At 42.0% G+C, this 22,193-nt stretch overlaps 1 protein-coding gene across 5 annotated transcripts in view; it reads right to left on the bottom strand.

Moving 5' to 3' along the window:
* Positions 1-22,193, bottom strand: part of mpp2b (MAGUK p55 scaffold protein 2b) — a 565,073-nt gene that overhangs the window by 415,523 nt on the left and 127,357 nt on the right. Inside the window, exon 1 of one of the 5 annotated variants that reach the window (XM_068013335.1) lies at positions 16,758-16,820. The exons of the other annotated variants lie outside the window; for them this stretch is intronic. The gene's annotated coding sequence lies outside the window, so the exon portion shown is untranslated. Of the gene's footprint in view, positions 1-16,757; positions 16,821-22,193 lie in introns of those variants that run through there. 5 annotated transcript variants of the gene reach the window in all.

Genomic DNA, 22,193 nt, shown 5'->3' with positions numbered 1-22,193 from the left:
CAGCAAATATTCTTTACACAAAAAAGTCAATCTACTGAGTTTTGGATAGCAATGACAGGTTTACTAAACATTCACCTCAGTCCCTGTAGGATTGTTCATCCTGAAGAAAATTGCACCTCAATGAATGCAGGTTGTCAAAGAAAAGCTGCTGGCAGCATCTCTTGCTGTTACTATGGCAACCATTAAGATGGCAAGAATAAAAAAACTAATTTGTTGGCAAATATCTATCCACCAGATTAACAGTTCTTCAGTCTTTCACCACCCTTTCCTCTTACATTAAACACTATTTTGTTACAAATATCTTCTTGTTGTCTAAATACGTTTTGAATTTTTTTTCTGCTCTCTGATATCTCATCAATAGAATCTTGGATAACATATAGTGCATTGTTTTTCCTCCCCAACATTGTAATATGCTATGGTAAAGAAAATCAAGGGGTCCTGAAGAGAGAACAGCTCAGGTATAAAGCACAATCACATCAAAAAGCTAGAATATAATTAATGATTAAGTTATTGATTATAAGCAACAATAGTCATGGGTTGGAGTGAATACAGGGTAATTCACAGATAGCTCGTAAGAGTAAAGTGCTATTCATAAACACATGCACATACATGGCCAGTGGCATTTTCTTTTTTCTCTCACCAGACCCCTTGGTGTCACAGAACGAACAAGCTGTTCCCATGCCTCTACTAAGACTGGCCTTGCTGAATCAAAATTTTCAAGATTAGCTCAGGGATAATTCCATTTCCAATTTTTCTTTCACCTTTCATTTATCACCTGTGTGCCAATGCTACCCGAATTTCAACAAATTGGAGTTCAAGGTCGCATTCCAAAAATTAATGGTGCCAACTGTTGACTTTTCAACATGCAACTCCACCTCACGTTTTGGGAATGTTTGTGCTCATCAGGATGAAGGATTTCCTTGTTTTCAAAATGAAACATTTCCACCTTTGTTACCCAGCAAAAACGATCCATAGATTCAAGAACAACCCAGCAAAGCTCTCCCCCAGCACCAAGATACCTTAATCACAAGAGACCAAACCAACTGCACTAATGTGAATTTATATATTTCCCACACTGTTATGCTTGTACTATATCATTTTAGTGGAAATTTATACTGAATTGCCAGTCAGTTCTGTCCTGTGGTAACCCAATACACTGTGGGATTCCTATATTTTGAGCCCAAATACTTGATCTGGAATGGAAAAAAATGGTGATGGGAAGAGGAATATCAAAAAAACATGCAAAAACCAAAGTGAAAGTTCACACTATTGCCACAGTATAAAACTACCCCAAATGACAAATATGGGACTGTCAGATTGGAGATTTCAAAGCAGGCTAAACCAGGAAAATCATTTTGCATGAAACCTTGAATGCGACAATGAAGTACCATTAGGAGAATATTGTAATACATACATGATTTTGTAAAATGTTTAAAATATGATACTCAATTGTACATGCAATTGGGTTCACAATAGAAGCTATTCTATTGTGCAGTTGTTTTGGTTTCATTTTTATGCAAACAATGTTTTCCAGTCCTAGAAGAAATTTTCATAATTAATTCTAATATTCAATTAAAAAAGATTCTTTTCCCCCATGGCAGACAGAAATGAAGCCAAGCCATTAATTAATACTTAGAGGCAGACTTCAAATAAATTGTCTGCTTTATTTCTCATTGCAGAACCTGTGGTTAGAATTATACAGGAGTCATTCAAGCTAATCAGAATTGTTCAAGGAGATCCTCATAATCAGTCATACAGAGGGTGTTGCTTTTAACTGCACGAGTTCTAACTCTAGATTTAAAGTGACTCACCAAACAAGGCTCATCTTCCCTCCCACCCATTGCACCACCCCCCCCCACCTCCCCACTGAATCCCCCAAAATTTCTAGCTATATGCTAAAGCTTCACCCCATCACTATTAAATCAGCAACAATCTGTATTCTGCATCTCTTGGAAAATATCTTACCACTATGGGGTCGATTATTTTGTACAGTGCACCAAGACAGCAGTTATGCCACAGGTTCAGGGGAAAGTGACAAAATTGGGAGACCACCATCTACACCCTCTTCATACTGGGCTACAATTCTGCAGTTGGTTGCATTTTGTAAGAGACAGTGTTTGCAACCATTTTGTGCTTTAGTGTCATTAAGGCATCAGATCTGAAGCAAAAATATTTAAATGATTACCTGGTTCTGCTCTGTAAAATTTGCTACAGGTTTGCCTTTCTGTCTCCAGTACCCATTCAGAATGGGAGCAAAACAACTTTGATAAGCAATGTGCCGCTACAAAACAAAAAAAAGTCTGTGCTTGCCTTTGTTGTAGCTTCATGTAACTTCTATTAATTTTGCCCCCATTTTTCTTGTTTTATTTAATTAAAAAAATTGAATCCAGTTTTATTTTTCTCATGATAGTTTGTTTTTACAAATTCCTCAAATACAATTTTAATTGTCGAGTTGGTATATGAAAGGTGGCATGGCATGTGTTGGAGACCAGCAGATATCAGAACTTGCTATAATGACTGGAAAACTGCTTTACATTCTTCTGGGCCAGCAAGGAAGCCAGTTGCAAGGCTTTGCCATCTGCAGCCAAGTTACAGATGGCATTGCCAGTGATTGCCAAGATCATTACTCCTCTGTCATGTCTGTGGTTTATTCCGAACTGGTGCTGGAATTCTCAACAGATGTGCTGTCCACACATGAATCAAATAAATGATGCATCAACTTGCATGACCAGCACTTTCATCTCCTTTCCCACTGAATAGCATGGTACAGATATCTAATGTTAGTACATGGCTGTATTTCCTAGAGTAGAAGATGTCACTGATGGTTGATATATGCCCAATCTGAATCCACAGTGGGCATCAGTAAGTACCTATGTTTATAACAGGTTAATGTGTGAAGCCATGGGAAGATGTAAATGTAGCAAGGCTTTCGATTGTAAATTGTAGCTTGAATGTATGCATGACACCCAATGACAAAGGTATAATTTTGATCAAGGGCTTGGCATGGAAAAAGACACAAAAGTTTGTTGCATTCAGTCTTGGATCTTCTATTTGGTATATAATACAGTTGGGAAGTCTTACCTTGACAAACTCTTTACAATTTGGAATCTTCCCCTTCACCTTTTCTCCTGCAACAAAGTGTTGAACCTGGTCACAAACTGCTGCCCAACATATAGAGCACTGCTGTGTTGTTTGTTGGAACATGTTCACTTCACCAGTCATCAAACACTCAGCCACTTGCCACATACTCTCTTTCACATGCCCAAATTGTGGATTTTCTTTCGCTTGCTTATAGCCTGCCACCACCACAGCCTCCCCAGTACTCCCCCACCCCAGTCCTCCCAAAATACAGTTTTTGAGACAATTGGGAAATACTTGGGCAGGGGTGGGGTGGAGTATCTATTTCATGTCTTTCTAAAGGTTGGAAGATTCCCCTCCCACTCACCATTTGGTCACTTACCTTGACATTGCCATAGCCCTTAAAATTTACCAGATATCCCCCACCCACAATATCCTTCCTGTGCCTAGAACAATGGGGCAGGGAAAGCATTCTACTTATTTACATGACCTGACCTCCCAAATGCAGGCGAGATCATGTCAGTACACTAGCAAAACTCGTTGGGCTCTCGGAATATTTGTTTCATAATCGCTGATCTAGACACAGAGTCGGGTGTTCTGTTGTGTATAATTAGCTTGACAACTGGAAAAGAAAAGAAATAACCAGCTCCAAGAGTTAGACACAGGAAAATATCATTTTAGTGTAACATATGTATGTGTGAAATGAGAAAACCCTACTTCTTCCACTGATCATGTTCAACTAGTACTATCACCTGAAGAAAGCTATGCAAAATTTCTCCCAGTCCTCCAAAAGTAATACAGCAGAACTGTAGCATATCTAAGCTTCTAACATTATGCAACCATGAATGTTTGTTTTTTGCATATGTTTTTTCCACAGTTCCCATAGCATATCCATGGAGTATTTGATCTGTTTATACGTCTTCACAACCCTCAATCTATATAAATCCACATACTTGTCCAACTGCCAGTACAGTAGCCAAGTCATTATGGTATTAGACTGGTAACCTACAGGTTGAGAATTCAAATGCCACCATAGCAAGGTGTGAAAATTAATGCAATAAATCTTGTAATTTCTGGGCTATCACCAGAAAATAGTCATAAAAGCTGCTATTTCATTGTAAAAACCCACTACTTCACGGATGACTTGAGGAAGAGAATGTGCAACCTTGCCCGTTCTGGCTTACATGTGTCACCAGTCCCTCCACTACATGGTTGGCTCTCAGTAGCTTCAGACCAGTATTGCCAAAGGGGTTGAATTAACTCCATATTCACAATTGCATGGAAAAATTATTTCTAAGTCTCATCCTGCTTGAATCCTATTAACTTTAAACTGGTCTGCAGTCATGACCAAAGTTAAATAATCTGATATACCTGATTTTTTATGCTTCTGAATGTTTAAGGACCTGGACTACTACATCAGTCAGAGCAGGCTAGGCTCTATACTTAATCAGTAAATGTCATCCTCTGAGGTGGCAAACTATAAGCTAGTAACAAAACAATTAATTTGCTGCCAAAAGGCTGTAGTTCTTGTTGTGCAATAGGTCAGGAATTCCTGCCCACCATATTGAGCTCATTCTCAGAGCAAAGCAAGAGCCTCAGGCTGAAGCTGTAGAAGGGATCAGCAGTGAAACACTTGCCAATCAGGGTGAGGTGACTAAGAACTATGAGCGAGCAGTTTCAGAGAGAAGAAAGAGTGCCCCCATGAATGGGATAGTGTAGGGGAGGAGGGATAAAACAAAAAGAGTACCACTGGGGAGTACCTCTAATTCAGGGCCAGATTGGAGAGGCAAAGTGCTCCTGCAAAGGGAATGTGGCGAGGATGCTTTTATTACAGGGAAAGGGATTGCTCAGGTCACTTTTGGAAAAGAAGTGATGGTCTTATTGGCCTATTGAACAGGGATTAATCCAAATTTCACTTACTTTTCCCATTTTCCACCCCAACCAAGACCAAGAATCTATTAATTTGGGGATTACGCAAGTGTTTAAATTGACCCATTCTCCAAACGTTTAATGTCAAAATTCAAAACTTTCTGAACAAGAGAAGGCCATTCAACCCCTTGAGCCTTTAAAACCATTCAAATAGATCCTGCCATAACTACATTTCCCCACCTTTGCTCCATAAGCCTTTGCGCCTTTAACGACAAAAATCTATCAACATCAGTCTTGAAAATTTCAACTGACTCAGCATCCACATCCTTCTGATAGCGGTGGAGAGAAGGGGGGAAGAATGGGTTCCAGACTTCCACTTAACTTTGTGTGAAAATGTTCTTCCTTAAATCACTCCTAAATCGTCTAGCTCTAACTTTAAGTTGATGGCCTTTAGTTTCTGATTAAGAGGAAATAGTGTTTTCGCTATCCACCCAACAAATCCCTTTATTAATTTTAAACACTGGTTAGATTACCCCTTAACCTACTAAACAAGGGAATACAAGCCAAGTTTAATGCAACCTGTTCTCATAATTTAACCCTTAAACCCTGATATTCTGGTGAACCTGCACAGTACTCTCTCGAAGGCCAGTATATATTTCCTGAGATTCAATACCAAAACCTGAACACAGTGCTCCAGATAACCAATGCTCTTTATAACTGAAGTATTACCTCTGAATTCCAATCCCAAGATGAAGATCAACATGCCAGGAGTCTTTGGTTAATTTCTGTACCCAGGCACTAGCTAGGTAACTTCTGTGCATGGACAGCCAAATCCTTTTGTTCTTCCATACCTCCTAGTCTCACCATGAACATATTCAGATTTTTGCCTTTCAGATCCAGTAGATGACCTCACAATTCCCCACATTCAACTCCATCTGGCATAATTCTGCCCACTCACTTGGCCTTAGTCAGTTTGTAACTTCCTACACCTCTTAACTTAAGTGTCATCTGAAACCTTTGATATTCAACTCTGTTCCTTCATACAAGTCATTAATATATGGTGAAAAGCTGAGACCTAGTATAGATCCCTGGGGAACAGTACTTTTCATAGCCTAGAGAATGTTGCCTTTATCCCTACTCTGTCTCCAACCTCCCAGTCAATTACCAATCCAGGTCATAGATTTACTGTTGAGAATGCTGATCAAACTGTTGAAATGCATGTGCTGGGATTGATATTTCTATGGCTTTTACATAAATATAAATTCACTGCCTATAGCCTTGTTATCAAACTTGTCCAACTTACCCCTTAATGGAACCATTCTCATCAATAACATGCAATCTTTCTGGGGAACTTTAGTAATGTCATCCGTAATCAGTATGTTTCTCCTATTGTCCAGTCTGGTCTGCCATCTGCCAATATCTGAGTTATCAATTGTCTTTTGTACAACTTCTGTCCTCACTACTTTTTATTTCTTCATAATAGCACAAATGTAAAATAGTCTTAGAATTGTTATTCAATTTCCTCAGGAAAGAGAAATCCACTTTTATTCAAGGAGCTGATGAGGCATTTTTTAAAAATAGGCTGGATTAAAGATAGATTGACTGCAATCACAACACTCTGCTTCTCTCCCCTCCAGCCACATGAATGAGCTAGAGATGCAAATTTCCTTGAAAATACCTAGTCGTCGTTGAGAGGACAGGATTCAATATTGGTTGTGTGACAAAACTTAGTGCCTTCATAACTCATCTGTTATCCAAGCAAATTTACTGCAGTATGGGGGAACTGTTCACTCCTTCAAAAAGCACTTGGATTATATAGAATAATTACATCTTCATATTGAAATGAAGATACTATAGATCTTCTGGGAACCAAGATGTTCTGAACACCTGCTCAGAAACGGTACCATTTTAAAAAAAAGTCAATTAATGGTCGATTCATTACTACAGCGAAGTTAATTGTGCCCAAGAGAGTGCCTTTAATTACACTATTGATGAGCCAGCCCATTTAAAAGCCAGGAGTCCGTTTGCCCATCTCTGCACAGATTTAAAAAGGATTACAATGAACTCCTTTGAAAGCAGAAACACTTTCATTCAACTGGCACATAAGTCGACAAGCAAGAGGTTATTCATAGCGTTAATGCAACAGGTGATGGAGTGAACCTATTTTCTGTTTGTTTGCAGCAGTGTCCAGCAGATTCTTATTTGAATGTGGGAAGGTTTGGCTGATGAAGCCTTTCCCTGTGTATGTCCTAATGTAACTACGTCACAATTGTTACGAGCAGGTGAGCAATGTCTAGGGGTCTTTTGCTATATTTATCTGATCTTATTGCAACAGGGTTTAATTTTTAAACACATTGCATTTTCAGCTCCCCTTTGTGTGAATCCTTGTTCACAGTTTCCAATTATAAGGCAAAGAACTGAGCACAAACAGGCTTTCTTTGGTATAAAGCAGAAAGATTAAATTTATTAAACCTTAAACTCTAATACGGTTCATGCTTGCGGATATACAAGACATTCACGCTAGCTAACTCACACGATATAAACATGCAAAATTGTGACAGAAAAGAGAAGAAAAGATAACTAGAACAGTTTGAGGCAATATCTTGTTACTGTTTCTTGAGATCGCTGTAGTCCTTGATTGAAGAAATAGTCTTGCATTTCGTTAGGGCCCAGTAATCTTCTTAAAACTTTGTTCACATGGCAAACCTTTCTCTCTTTGAGTTTCAAGTGTTTTCACAAGATTCAGTTCCATGGGAAGAGATGAAGCAGGCAGACAGGAGAGGCTGTACTTCTTGCTTCAGCTCCAGGAGAGATGTTTACTCCATGAGCACATGGCTTTGTCGGAGTTCAAATTCCTTTGATGGGAGTTCAAATTCAAAAAAGACTCCCAGGTTGCCCTGCAAGTTAGTCATGTGACTAGTTCCTTATATGTAACAGTCTCTTCACATCCTTTAGTGGAGGTTCAAATTTCTGTGCCACAGCCAGTTAGCCATGTGGCTAAACTGGTCTGACCACTTCTGTGTATTGGAGAAGCAACTGCTGGATCCCCATTGTTTCAACATTGTCTGTTACCATGGAATTGTCTTTCCAGTGAGGGCTTGCAATTTTAAGTTTTAATGTTCATGTGGTGAAATAATGTGTGCCACAGTCTTGGCAGGTGGGGTTTTCCTGACACCTCCACACCCTGGGGAATGAAATGAAATTTGAAGAAAATGGCACATTTCATTACAGAGTTTGAGAGAAATAAAAGATACAGAAAGAAAACCATGCATTTCTTTCATTCACTCCCTCTGAGGGGCCCGGGCTGCTTTAATTTCCCCCCTTTTGTATCTCCAGGAGAGTAAGTAGGGGGCGGGTCTATCCTGAACTCCCTGATTCATGAAAAGACTTTTGGCTTCGGGGGATGGGTGGTTCTCTTTTCCTCTGACTGTAGGAGAGGAGTCTCTGTTACTCTCCCCTTTGTTCTCTGGGACACTCCTACCTGCAGATATTTGTGCACACTTAACTGCATTTTCCGGTGACCCTTCGATTAGGTGAGTCATCACCCTCACGGTTTCTCTGCCCCCTAGAGGTCTCTTTGTCTCTGCAGGCTCCTGTAAATGATGTTAACAACTCTGGTGGGGTGCTTCTAGAGTCTGCATTTACATAGGAGGATGTGGGGTCCACCTTTTCACATTTTCCTGGGTTGGCTGACCGGGTGGTAGGCGTTTTCATCCGGGAACCTTCCCGGATTTCCTTTAACCTGCCCTCTGGGTCACTTTTTCCCCTTCTCTTTCTAAACTTTTGCCAGCCATGCGCTTGCCTGTCCCCTTTTGTTCTTGGCGGGGGTCCCTTACAGTTCTCCAGCCCTCTGCTGGAGGGTCCTCCTAACACTGGTACAGGACTTAGGGGTGCAGGTTTCACTATAGGTTGGGTTTCCTTGTGGAGTTCTGGCCAGTCAAACTGCTGTCTTATGCAGGCCTTGGTCTTTCGTATACTGGCATGTGCAGCTACTGTAGTCTCATGGGCCCTTCTTAATATTTCTCCCCGCTACCACTGTGGCACTACTGATTGGTGAACTACTGTCCACCCCTTGCTCTCAGGTCGGTGAGGAGAACTCCATTTCCTCATCAGCAATTCATTCTTTAAAAAGTAGCACTAAGGGACTCCCTCTGCTTCAATTTCAGATTGGGCAGCCGCTGCTAACCCTCACAATACTGGGTCGGCTCGTTCAGCCTCACCAAGGGAAAGTCCATTTAATTCATTCCCTCGGTCTCCTAACTTTCCAAAGAAAGTCTCGGCCAGGCAGACCTCATGGATATTTGCCTGCAGTGTCAATGCAGTCTCCTCTGGGGGAACTGGTTTGATCATGGCTTGACCCAATACACATTCAGGGTTTCTGCAGGAGACCATCTCCTGCCAGTGCCCTGTCTCTCTGACCTCCTGCGGTCTTTCTTTCACAACTGGGGGGGGGGGGGGGGGGCTACCACCTTCACCCCTGCCAGATCATTACCTAGGAGCAGATCAACCCCATCCACAGGAAAACTAGGGACAACCCCTACAGTTACCGGACCCTAAATGAAGTCGCGCTCCAGGTGCACCCTGTGTACAGGTACAGACATATACTGCCCTCCAATAACATTCACCACCATTGTGGTGTTCACTGCACTCTCTGGGGGGAAAGGTCAGGCCTTTTCCCAGTAAAAGGGATCTGGTGTCCCTGAGAATCACTATGGGCTTGCCTGCCCCACTCGAGGGATATGGGGTTACTTTCCCTTCAGATACAAAACCCTGGTAACGTTCAGGAATCCCATTAGCTTTTCCTGCACTGGCCATAGTAAGCTTCCTTGGTTGCACCCTTACTGCAGTCAAAGCCACAGCCCGTTCTATGTTTTCCAACAGGCCCTCATCTTCACTGAGCGGGTGTGTCCTGATTAACCTTACCGGTTTCCCCTTTATTTTCCAACAGGCAGCTTTTAAATGCCCTGCTTTATTACAATGGAAGCACACAGGCTTCCGGGTCTCACTCTTGCTCACAGCACCTTCCTTCTTGGCTGGAGGAGGACTCCCCGTGTCTCCTTGCTTTCCTTTCTCTTCCAGGACTGCCTGGGCTTCTATCACCTTCCCACCCTTTGTCCTTTTCAGATTTGTGGGGGTGATCAGGAAAGGTTCTCCCCTGGGAAACTGACTTATAAATGAAAGAAAATTCATTAATCGGCCAGAACGGTTGCTTGCCGGTCTCCTTGAACCCGCTGCTCCTCGAAATGAGATTTTATTGAGAATGGGAGAGTTTTTAAATTCCTCTAACAGGATTACTTCTCGGAGAGTCTCGAAGCTGAGCTGTATTTTTAAAGCCCTCAGCCACTGGTCAAAAGCCAGCTGCTTGCTTCTTTCAAACTCCAGGTAGGTTTGATTGGCTTTCTTTTTGAGGGTTCTAAACTTCGGGTGATAGGTTTCGGCTACTAATTCATATGCCCCAAGGATAGCATTTTTGGTCAGTTCATAGCTTGATGATCTCTCATCTGGCAGCAAGGAAGAGACCTCATGGGCTTTTCCATTTAATTTGCTTTGCAGTAAAAGAGACCATGGCCAGAATTTTACGCCGCCCCAGCGGGTCGGATGGTGTCTTGGGGGCGGTGTAAATTTGAGCGGCAGGCTCCAGGAGGCCTACCAACCCCGATTCCACCTCCAAACAAGTTTACGGAGGTCCGGCAGGGGGGTGGAGGGTGGGAAACAGCCCGCCCACCCAAGGCCAATCAAGACCCTTAAGTGGCCACTTAACGACCACATAATGGCCCTCGCCTGCCTCTAGGGGTATTTTACCCGTGGCAAGCGGGTGTGCCAGGGATGTGAAAGGCCACCCAGCGATAGGTACCGGCCTTTCCGCGCCCCTGGTAGGGGGGCATGGCAGTCGGGCACAGGGTGCCCGATTGAGGGTCGCCCCCACCTCCCAACCCACCCCCGAGATCCAAGATGCCCCCCTGTCCCCAAACGACCACCCTAGCCTCACCAGGGCACGACCGATCCCCCTGGTGAGGCAACCCAAACTTACCGACTCACTCGGCTCTATCAGGTCAGCTGGGCTGCATCCCAGTAGCAGCCACCGCTTCCGGTGGCGCTGCTGGGACTAAGAGCTGCCGGCCCGCTGATTGGCCGGCAGCTCACTGAGGCGGGACCTCCTCCCCGAAGTGGGTAGAAGTCCCACCTCAGGCCAATTAAAGCCTGGGGATCCGTAAACTACGGGACGGATCCCCAGGCTGAGCGGAAGCAGGGCCGTCACCGACATTTACGTCGGAGTCCGGCTCCCGTCTGCCCACTGTAAAATTCCAGCCCAGGTCTCAGCTGGCCATTTTAGCTGCCTTGCCAGTTTCTCGAAAGACACAAAAAATGTTTCCACATCTTCCTCATTGAATTTTGGAATCAATTGGGCGAGTTTTAGCAATCTTGTACCCAAGTCTGAATTCTGATCCTCCATATTGGCCATGCTTTCACTAGGGTTACTCTGTTGCCCCCTAGTTAACTCAAGCCGCCGTAATTCCCTTTCTTCGTATTCTTTCTGGAATTTTCTTTCTCCCTCCCCTTTCTCTCGTTCCTTCTCCTGTCTTTGTTTTTCTTCATGTTCCATTTGGAAGGCTCTTTCTTTCTCCTCCCATTCCTCCTGGAAGGCTCTTTCTTTTTCCCTCTCCTGCCTCTCTCTCTTTTTCTCTTTCCTCTAATTCAAGTTTCCTTTGCTCCAATTGTATCTTTGCTAACAGTACCCTGTCTGGGTCTGCTTCTAACACTGCTTCTGCTTCATCAGATTCAAGGGAAAAATGGTTGGCCACTAGCCTTAGGAGTTCAGACTTCCTAGCCTTGCCATGTACAGTGATCCCACACTGCTCAGCCACTTTTCTCAACTCCTCCAGTGCCACTGCTTTTAACTTATCCCAAGTTACTTCACCCTGGCTTGGAGAGCTACTTGCTTCAGTTACAGACATGTTAGTACACAATCACATAGACAACCACAAGAAAACCTGTATTGATTTGCTCTTTTTGATTGAGGACAATTTGGCTTCCCACTTCAATTTTTACTTGTTTGTCTGTGAGTAACAATCCCGATGCTAGCCCCCAATTTCTGTTATGACCAGGTAAGCAATGTCTCGGGATCTTTTGCTATCTTTATGTGGACTTATTGTAACAGGGTTAAATTTTTAAACACACTGTATTTTCAGCTCCTTTGTGTGAATCCTTGTTCACAGTTTCCAATTATAAGGCAAAGAATTGAGCAAAAACAGGCTTTCTTTGGTTTAAAGCAGAAAGATTAAATTTATTAAACCTTAAACTTATACTCTAATACGGTTCACACTTGCGGATATACGACGTGCTCACTCATGTGATATAAACATGCAAAATTGTGACAGAAAGGAGAAGAAAAGATAACTAGAACAGTTTGAGCCAATATCTTGTTACCATTTCTCACGCTCGCTGAAGTCCTTGATTGAAGAAATAGTCTTGCGATTCATTGGGGCCCAGTAATCTTCTTAAAACTTTGTTCACGAGGCAAACTTTTCTCTCCGAGTTTCACGTGTTATCACAAGATTCAGTTCCATGTGAAGAGATACAGCAGGCACCAAGAGAGGCTGTAGTTCTTGCTTCAGTTCCAGGAGAGATGTTTACTCCACGAGCACATGGCTTTGTCTGAGTTCAAATTCCTTTGATGGGATTTCAAATTCAAAAAAGATTCCCAGGTTGTCCCGCAGGTTAGTCATATGACTATCTCCTTATATGGAACAGTCTCTTCATATCTTTTGGTGGAGATTCACTGTCACAGCCAGTTAGCCATGTGACTAAACTGGTCTGACCACTTCTGTGTATTGGAGAAGCAATTGCTGGATCCCCATTGTTTCAACATTGTCTGTTAACATGGAAATGTCCTTCCAGTCAGGTGCTTGCAATTTTAAGTTTTAATGTTCATGTGGCAAAATAATGTGTGCCTCAGTCTTGGCAGGTGGCTCAAAACAAAAAGCACACAAATATTTTTATACTAAAAAATGTTTAAAAATCTGCATGCGCTTCGTGTGTCATATTTGCCATGATAAATTTCTGCATCCACACTTATAATTGAAGTTGTCGATCTAAATTTGTCAGGCTTTAATTACATCCTCAAGTCAGTTGTGGTGCTGTAGCCACCATTTGTGTGAAATTATTTTCTACAAAATAAGGAAAGAAAATGTGAATTTAAAATGGACTCTGAATTACATCTGCATGCTCTGGTCCAATTATCTCTTGCCTTGTAACTCCTTTTGACTTAGGATATAGGAACATAGGAGCAGGAGTAGGCCATTCAGCCCATCAAGCCTGCCCCACCATGTAATATGATCATGGCTGATCATTCACTTCAATGCCTTTTTCCCACACTATCCCCATATCCCCTTACGTCATTTGTATTTAGAAATCTGTCACTCTCTGATTTAAACAGACTCAATGACTGAGCTTCCACAGCCCTCTGGGATAGAGAATTCCAAAGATTCACAACCCTTTGAGTAAATAAATTTCTCCTCATCTCTGTCCTAAATGGCTTCCCCCTTATTTTGAAATTGTGTCCCCTGGTTCTGGACTCCCCAACCAGGGGAAATAGCTGCATCTACCATGTCCTTCCCTTTAAGGATTTTGTAGGTTTCAATGAGTTTCTTCTTAGTTCACCCCTTCCCACCATCCCCTACACCCTTCACATTTATTTAACCCCTCAACTTGAAGGTGACATTTGGTCTTCACTCTAATACTGTCCATGGGAGATTGACTGGGTTTAGTTTTTTCTTAAATTGCACTATTCTGCATTTATGGACAATCAATAGCTTATTCAATGGTATCACTGGTTTATTCAAAGTGGATTATTTATAAAGCCAACACTAATGTGGTTCTTGAAATCGTGTGACGCCACACCTGCATAGCCAACGATAGCAGGCTCATTGTTTCTATTTATTTCCCAGCTATTATCATCTCACACAAGGTCTACTATGAAACAGTCAGAATGCCCAAGAGTCTCAACTATTGAGAATAAACACTGCTGCATGCTACTGAATCCAACATTTCATAGCAGAGAAATGTTTGGAATCAAATCCCGTAGTTTAGATTGTGATGGAAAACTATACTTTGTGAAGATCGAGCTCCAAAAGCAATACTGTAGAGGTTTTTTTAAAATTGAATGCATATTAATTGCATGTAGTTTAACCAGTGCATCATCAATCGTTGCCATTCTTTATACAGTCTCTGATGCTCTGAGGTCGGTTACAATGTCACACAGTGGAAAATTGCTGGCATTAGATGAAGAGACAGATCTGCCTAAAGGGGATTATCCATCATTACTCATTTTTGCTGGAAAATGTGATGAGTTACACCTGCCAAGATCAAATTTGGATCAAGATTATTAGTAAAATTGGACTTTGGATATTAATGTCAAACCATCTTTCAAAAAGATGATAGCTATGGTAATATGAATCTAAAATCTAGGTACAATAGTGACTACACTTCAAAAGTTCTTCATTGGCTGTAAACACTTTGGGATGCCCTGTGATCGTAAAAGACACTTGTAAATGCAAAGCTTTCTTTCCTTCTATGGATATGGAGAGCTGTAGCTGTATGCTCCCACTCCAGGGCCATGATTCTAGAAGGCTACACAAGCCAACAGATTAAAAAAAAAAATCAGAATGCAATGCATAATATATTAATTTTTCTCTACATTTCTCTGGTGATCAGCAAGACCCTTCCGAAGAAGGGTCACTGACCCGAAACGTTAACTCTGCTTCTCTTCCCACAGATGCTGCCAGACCTGCTGAGTGATTCCAGCATTTCTTGTTTTTGTTTCAGATTTCCAGCATCCGCAGTATTTTGCTTTTATTTAAGAACAATATGAGTATGGGTTGATTTGCTTTAAACTTTTACTTCCCTCAAGTTAAATCCCTTTCCGGTTTTCTGCCTCCGCAACCGAAATCAAGAATTCCCATACGGAAGCCGGCAAAACTGGAGCCTGCATCATTCAGTTCAGAATGCTGGTGATTATTATAAACTGTGACCAGATCTCAGACTTTTTCCAAGTTGGCCCACAAAAAAGTTACAATTTGTTTTTAAATATGCACTTCTTTGGATAGTATTTTAAATACTGGGAAGATCTACTGACAGCAGTCCTTAAAAAAAATTGCTTTCTTAAAATCTAGTTGTTCAGGTAGATCACAGAACCCAATCGGAGAGTTGCCTGAAATTTAAATGGCTTAATCTGGCCCAGGAGATTGGCAGCCTTCTTCACAATTTGACAAAAAGCTCCATCATATAAAAGAGGAAATAAATGGTGTTCACAAGTTGTGAAATACTGCATCAGACAGTCATGGCCATAATGTACATAGTTACATTATTTTGTATGCAGCCCTGTCATGTTTCAGATGTTTCCTAAACCAGCTACACTTACAGAATTAATTGAAATCTAGGCTGCACATACAATATACATCTATGTGTGGCATATACAAATAACATGTTAAGACATAAAATTAATAAACTTAATGCTTCTTCAGTTAAGTCTTCAAACCAGTGAAGGTCACTCAGACCTTCAAATTTTATTTGCAAAGCAAAGTATTGCTTAGTGTAATGCCAATTAATTCAACAAGCAAAATAACTGATAACTACAGATTTAGGGCTGGATTTTATGCAATCAGCGGGGGTCTTGACGCCGGGCCCAAAAGGCGAGGGGAACCCTGCCTCGGCCCTTTGGAGGACACCCCGGCTGTATTTAACAATTCACTGCCTGGTGCCTGGGTCCCCGTCCCTATAACGATGGGATCCAGCCTTCAATAGCTGCCAGCCAATCAGAGGGCCATTAGCTCAGCAGTTCCACAGGGAGCAGTGGCTACTGCTGGAACTGCAGCAGTCACTTGAAAAAGAGCAGACATGGTGGGGTTGGTGAGGTTGGGGGGGGGGGGGGGTATGGGTTACTGAGGGCAGGAGGGTATATGATGCCACGGGAGTGACCTTTACCACAGGGGCCCTCCATGGGCTACAGATTTACCACAGAGAAAGCTCCCCACTATTAACTGGCCACTTAAGGGCCTCAATTGGCCTCTGAGTGGGAAGGCCATTCTTGCTCTTCCCCTCCCCAGACTAAATTTGAAGGTGTGGAAAGGCGAGGGGCACTCCATTCCCTGCCTTCCCGTGCAATTTTATGGGCCCTCCTCCCCGCCTCCATTCCCGTCCCTCGGGGCCCATAAAATTCAGCTCTTAGAGTGCATTCATATTACCACAGTAGCACTGACGCAAAGTAGTTTTGCTTCACACCATCACTATAATTACGATGTAAATGCAGCCTGAATCAGGAATCAGTTTTCACTCCACAAGTTTAGTGCCAGTTTGAAGCTGAAACGGCTTTGCACCAATGTTAAACTTGTAGCATAAATGCACTATTAGTGTTGAATTCAGCATATGCTATGGAAAGAAAACAATTCCACGAATGGCAATGTCTAAGCACAAAAAGCTGGCAAATGCAAATTCTTAGTATTGTCAAGCTAATTTTGACACACAATAAGAATGTTCAAGTTTACTAATAGCAACACCGCACCACCACTCTCCCCCACTCCCACCCCCTGCAATGCTCCCCTCTTGTCCCCCCAGGCTATAGATCATGGTTGCAGGTCATCATTTCGCATGCACGCTGCCCCTAACAAGACTCTGAAAGGACCCTTTGATATTTAGATTTTTAGGTGAAACACAGTGACCCTCACTTTGTCTCCCCAACTACAGACAGTGCTGTAAAACCCACTTCCTTCTCACAGGAAATCAATAGTAGGCCTGTCAACAAAACCATCTACCTGTCCAATCCTGGGTTTAAAGAAGCCATCTTCTGCTGTTCAAGGTGGGCAGAGTGTCATCGTCTCTAATGGGTCTGGGTTGAGACAATTGACCCTTGTTGTATCAGTATAAAGCTCAGCGTGATCCTTGACATTTTGTAATCTGGTTTCAATATACTGTCACGGAACTGTTTTTTCTTCTCTGTTTAAAACAGTGTGCCTTGAAGACAGAGCATAGTGTGCCAGCAGCTGCACCTGTTTCCTAGGGCACAGCAGGAGAGAAAGAAGGCCACATGGTGTACTGTAACTTTTAGCTGTGGATAAAAATGAAGACTGGTTTCAACCAGTTTGAACTAGAGTCCAGTGAAGCATGCTGTGAAGGAAGAAGCTGTCTATTTCTCTTCACAGAAAAACTACATTGAGGTACAGGCTGTGTTATTCCCTAAGGAGGAAAAAACCCCTAGAAAACGAACATTTGCCTTCAAGAGGGACTCTCTGTTGTTTGTTTGTTTTCTGGAATTCTCAGTAAAGTTTCTACTGAAAAACTAACAAGTTTAGAATCCAAATAGACATGTCGCTATACTCCTTGTTAAAAGAACTGTGTGATGCCTGCTGCAACTGAAGTGCTTTAAATGCCTAGCTATTGAAAGACTGTTTCGTCGAATTTGCCTGCAGACTTCGAGTGGCATCTGATTGTTCTAATCTGGGACACCTCACCAACCAGGAACGTAACTTACCAGGACTTACAACCCAACGACCTATTTTATTCCTAAGAAATAGTATTTTTTAAAACTGTTTAAACATTGATTTTGAATGTATGTGTGTGTGTATTAGGGTTAAGAGAAAAGAAGAAGTTATAAAGTCTTTACACATAGGTTTATCTTAATAGTGTTGATATTTAGTTTATTAATAAATAGTTAATTTGTTGTTGTCTAAAGATACCTCAGGCTGAATTTCACCAGCCCCTCCACACTGTGGGTGGGACAGCGAGGCCGGTAAAATTCTGTGGGCAGAGGCCCACCTTGACCCCCGACATCGAGAAGGGCCTGCCACGTATTACCAGCAGTGGGGGGGAACCTTGGTGTGACCCGCCACCCCCCCCCCATCGTTTAGGGGTGGGGCCTTTATCTAAATATTTAAATTAACAAAATTAGATGCAAATGAACTTACCTGCTGCTGACAGCCGTAAAATAACGCAACTAGCACACCTTCAGAGCTCTGAGGCGAGGAACTGGTGGGGAGGGGTGGGGGTGGGGTGAAAACAGTTTTTATTGGTTGTGGGGATGATGGGAAGGGGTTGAAGGGCAAATGTGAGAAGGTTGAGGGGGAAAGTTTGGGTCGGGCATAAAATAAGTTCTATTAATATAGGGCAATGCAAAGACCATTGGGGAGGTTGGGGAAGGACCTCCATCACATAAGTATCTATTTAATAAAAATTAATTCTAATACACCTTTAAAAATTTAAATCACTGCTAAGGGTTTGAAGCCCTTTAAAACTGATGCACACGCCGTGGCACCGGATGCCATTGCCGGGGACGCGGCAGCCGCCCCCTCCATATCATCGGGGCCAGCCGCTTCGCACCCCCCCCACTAATTAAATGAGCCCCTGTGCATAATATCGCAGTGGTTCGGCGGCAGCACTTACGTGTCGGAAGGCCACTGCTTTCACAGCGTGCTGCCGCAGATCGCGGCGTGCTGATAAAATTCAGCCCCTGGTTTGGTCTGTTTTATTCTGGGGGTTATTAAAGTGTTTTAATTTGGCTAATTTCCAGTAGGTGGGAAAACTTTAATAATATGCTGCGGCCTGTGGAGTATTGGGACTGAATCGACAGTGCATTACTCCCGCTTCGGTCGTAATAATACCAATTCAATTCCTATACTTTCCCCCTTTTCTCGATCCCGAAATCCTTGCCATAAAAGAAAAACTGATCAGAGCCTCCTTCAGTGCTGTAATGACTCTATTTCCCAAAATGTGAAAGCAGCAAAACCTTATAATGAGATCAGTTTATTAGTGCGCCAACTCACTTATGGTATTACAGTCAAAACATTGCGAGTTGCTGTTGAAAAAAAAATGATAGTTTAATTAAAGCACTGGTAAATTCCAAGTACAGCTGAGCCAAAGAAGGGATGCCAGTGGGAAAGAGCAGGAAAGAATAAAAACAATGCAGGAAAAAAAAATTGCACAGTCTTTAAAAACCCACGTGTGGCCTCTATGTACCTTAGAAGGTCAAAGATATTAACAAAGTGGGAAAGAGAAATCAGACCTAGAAATATTGGTTACTAAACAAATCATTTTGGTTTGCTAGATCTATACAGAATGTAATCCAACATTAGACAAGCCAAGACCAAAAGCTTGCAAGCATTGAAACTCAAATGCCAAGTTGGAACCTTTCTCTGAAAATAAACACCCACATCATTAATACATGACTGCAAGCCAACTTTCAGTATCTGAACATCAGCAGGGGCCACACAAACAGACCTACACGAATACTGTAATGCTTGCAAAAAAAAAACAAGCCAATTTTGTAGCAGTTATTATAAACCTATTATAAGGCTGGAATAGCTGTCACCTGTTGCCTATAAAGTTGTTACACAATCTCTTTTAAGTGAGTGACTGTCTAACTGAATCTGAAACAATCCAAGGAAAAGAATCCTAAATCAACCCCAACTGAACCCTTGCAATGCAACTTTTATATGTTCCAACTGCATTCAAAAATAATACAAGATTCAAATGTTCCATTTTAATTAGTCTAGTCTAAAACATATAAATACGCAAATGCTTCTTCAACTTTTTCCCTGCAATAATTGCGGTGTTACATACTGTTACAAGGTCCTATCATCTCAGGACTTATTTCCTTTACAACCTGACATCCTTCAGCAATCCAAGTTCCAAACAGTTCTTATAAGGCACATACCACAAAACAAGACCACACAGGGTGACGCAGCTCTCCCAACCTCTTTCTGCCCTCAACTTCTCCTGAACCTCCCCTTTTATGCTCATCGGGATGGGGAATTCTCCTCCCACTCCAGGTGCAGTTATCTTTAAACAGAAGTTATTAAAGCGGCCATACCTTTTATACAGGGAGCAGAGTACCCTCATCCTCTTGTGGCTGACATACCACTGTCCCTCAAGCACCCTGCTACAATACATACAGAATAGCTTTATATGGCATGAAATATTTATAATTGAACGGCTTTTCCTTAGTCAGCTGGAGTGAAACGTGAGTGCAAAGTGATCTGGTGAATTATTTTCACACCATGGAAGAGACAATATGGTCAGTGAATATTCTGGAACCAATCTTTAGTAATGATGCAGGCACAATATATAAAATAGTAGAGGAGCTCTAAGGATCCAGTGACCATTACATTAGAACTGAAATAATGATGTGGATAGGTCAATGAAACACAAACATTAGATTTGAGAAGAGCAGATCCAATAATGGAAGCTGTAAAATGGAAAGGGGTGATTAGGCCATAATCAAAATTCATTCCTGTCAAATCAAAACTGATTAATATGAAAAGATTCAAAGGATTAATTTGGTTAAGTAGAGTTGTAAAACATAGTGCCAGGATTAAGCACAATGCTTTCAGCAAGGTACAGCAAATTCAGTAGGTCAAAAGATGATAAAGGCAAGCAGAAATAACCAAGGAACACAACAAAAGAAGCTAAGAGATTATAAGACACTTACGAGCATCTTCAATAACAATACAGGGTTTTCAAAAATATATACAATAGGTGAACACAAATATTGGTCTACTTAACAAAACAAGAGGAAATTGGAATCCAGGAACAAAGCAGTTTATAGAAGTGTAGTTACTGTGGGGATCTCCTACATTACCACAGTGATTACAATTACACAGTGGCTGTATAGTACTTTGGAATGTCCTGTGGTCATGAAAGGTACTACATAAATAAAAAGAAAGAAAGAACTTGCACTTATATAACACCTTTTAAATCCTCAGGATGTCCCACATAACTTTACAGCTATTGAAGTACTTTTCAAGTGTAGTCACTCTTGTAATGTAGGAAATGCAGCAACCAATTTGCACACAGCAAGGTCCCACAACCAACCATGTAATGAAGACTAGATTGTCTGTTTTAGTGATCTTAGTTGAGAGTTAAATGTTGGCCAGAACACTGGGGACAACTCCCCTGGTCATCTTCAAAAAGCGTCATGGAAACTTTAGCGTTGACCTGAAAAAGGGGGGGGGGGGGGGGAGGTGGTGGTAGAGTGGAGAAGAGACAGGGCCAGGAAAGCCGCCTACACACTTACATGAGCTGACTCATGTTGTCGCACAAAGGTTAGCCCAAGGCAGGTGCAGAGAGTACTGGTCCCAGCATCACTGCTCTGTGACCACAAATGCAAAAGTTCTTTCCTCATGAATTCAGGCTGGTTTCTTATGCATATGTCTCTTTTACCTGAAATGTAATCACTATCTTTAGAGCAGGACCTCCCTCCTGACGGATCAGATGCTCAAACTGTAAAATTACTGCAAGCTTTGGCTCGACACAAATTACTTTTGTTGAAAAGACAAGACAAAAATAAAGCGCTGATGTGAAAAAAAATTAGATGGGCTTCCTTTTTAATCAAAATGGAAAGTTTGCCAAATCAAATTTAATGTATCTGCATCTGCTCACAAACCATCTCCGCATGTCAGTCTTGATACTGTTGCTTTACACATCAGAGATCAGAGGCCACATCCATTTATTTTACTTATTGCTTTTTAGATGGATTTCATAACACACATTCAACACCTTTGCGGGTGGAATTAAATGGCCCAGGGACAAACTTCCACTCATGAGAAAATAAGGTGCTGCCATGATCAATCACTTCAAAATGTTTTCCTGATGATATCTGGAATATATAAGTAGTAAGTTCAGTTAATGTCAATTTGTTTTCATCCCTAAAATCAAAATCAAACCTTGAAAAAAAAATTAAGGACTTTTAAAATGAGCTGGGTCACAGGTTCCCAAATCCTTGCCATTTTCATTCCTTTCTTTCCCTGTGTTATGCACCATTTCTTTGGCTGAAGGGTTTGGTGCGCAAAACAATGCCAACACTCTGCCAATTTTTCCTTCGAGTGTTCAGTTGTAACTGAATGAGAAAAGGCCACCTATTGTTTCACCTGATGGCGTGAGCCACAATAGGAAGTACTTCATAGTGGAAATCATAAGCAGAACAGAAAGCCAGCCAGCCCTAGCTGCCAGGCTACCCATTCATGGTTCCAAGAAAAGATGTTGGACATTCACTGCATCCTCTAGCGCTCAGGCGTGATTTGCAAAAGCAAGTAAATATGTCGCTGTGGAATGCAAAAAGCCTAAAACTATAAATGAATATCAATCAGAGAGCTGACAGCTCAGCAGTACCACCAAGAGAAGTGTGTGCTGCTGAGGCAGTGAGGATAACGAGAAGGCGCCTCCACCTTGAGGAATTCTCGAAGGGCAGGATAACACTC

The sequence above is a fragment of the Heterodontus francisci genome, chromosome 33, assembly GCF_036365525.1.
Source record: "Heterodontus francisci isolate sHetFra1 chromosome 33, sHetFra1.hap1, whole genome shotgun sequence".
Lineage (NCBI taxonomy): Eukaryota > Metazoa > Chordata > Chondrichthyes > Heterodontiformes > Heterodontidae > Heterodontus > Heterodontus francisci.
The sequence above is the reverse complement of the archived record's forward strand: the minus strand, read 5'-3'. Positions and strand labels throughout refer to the sequence as shown.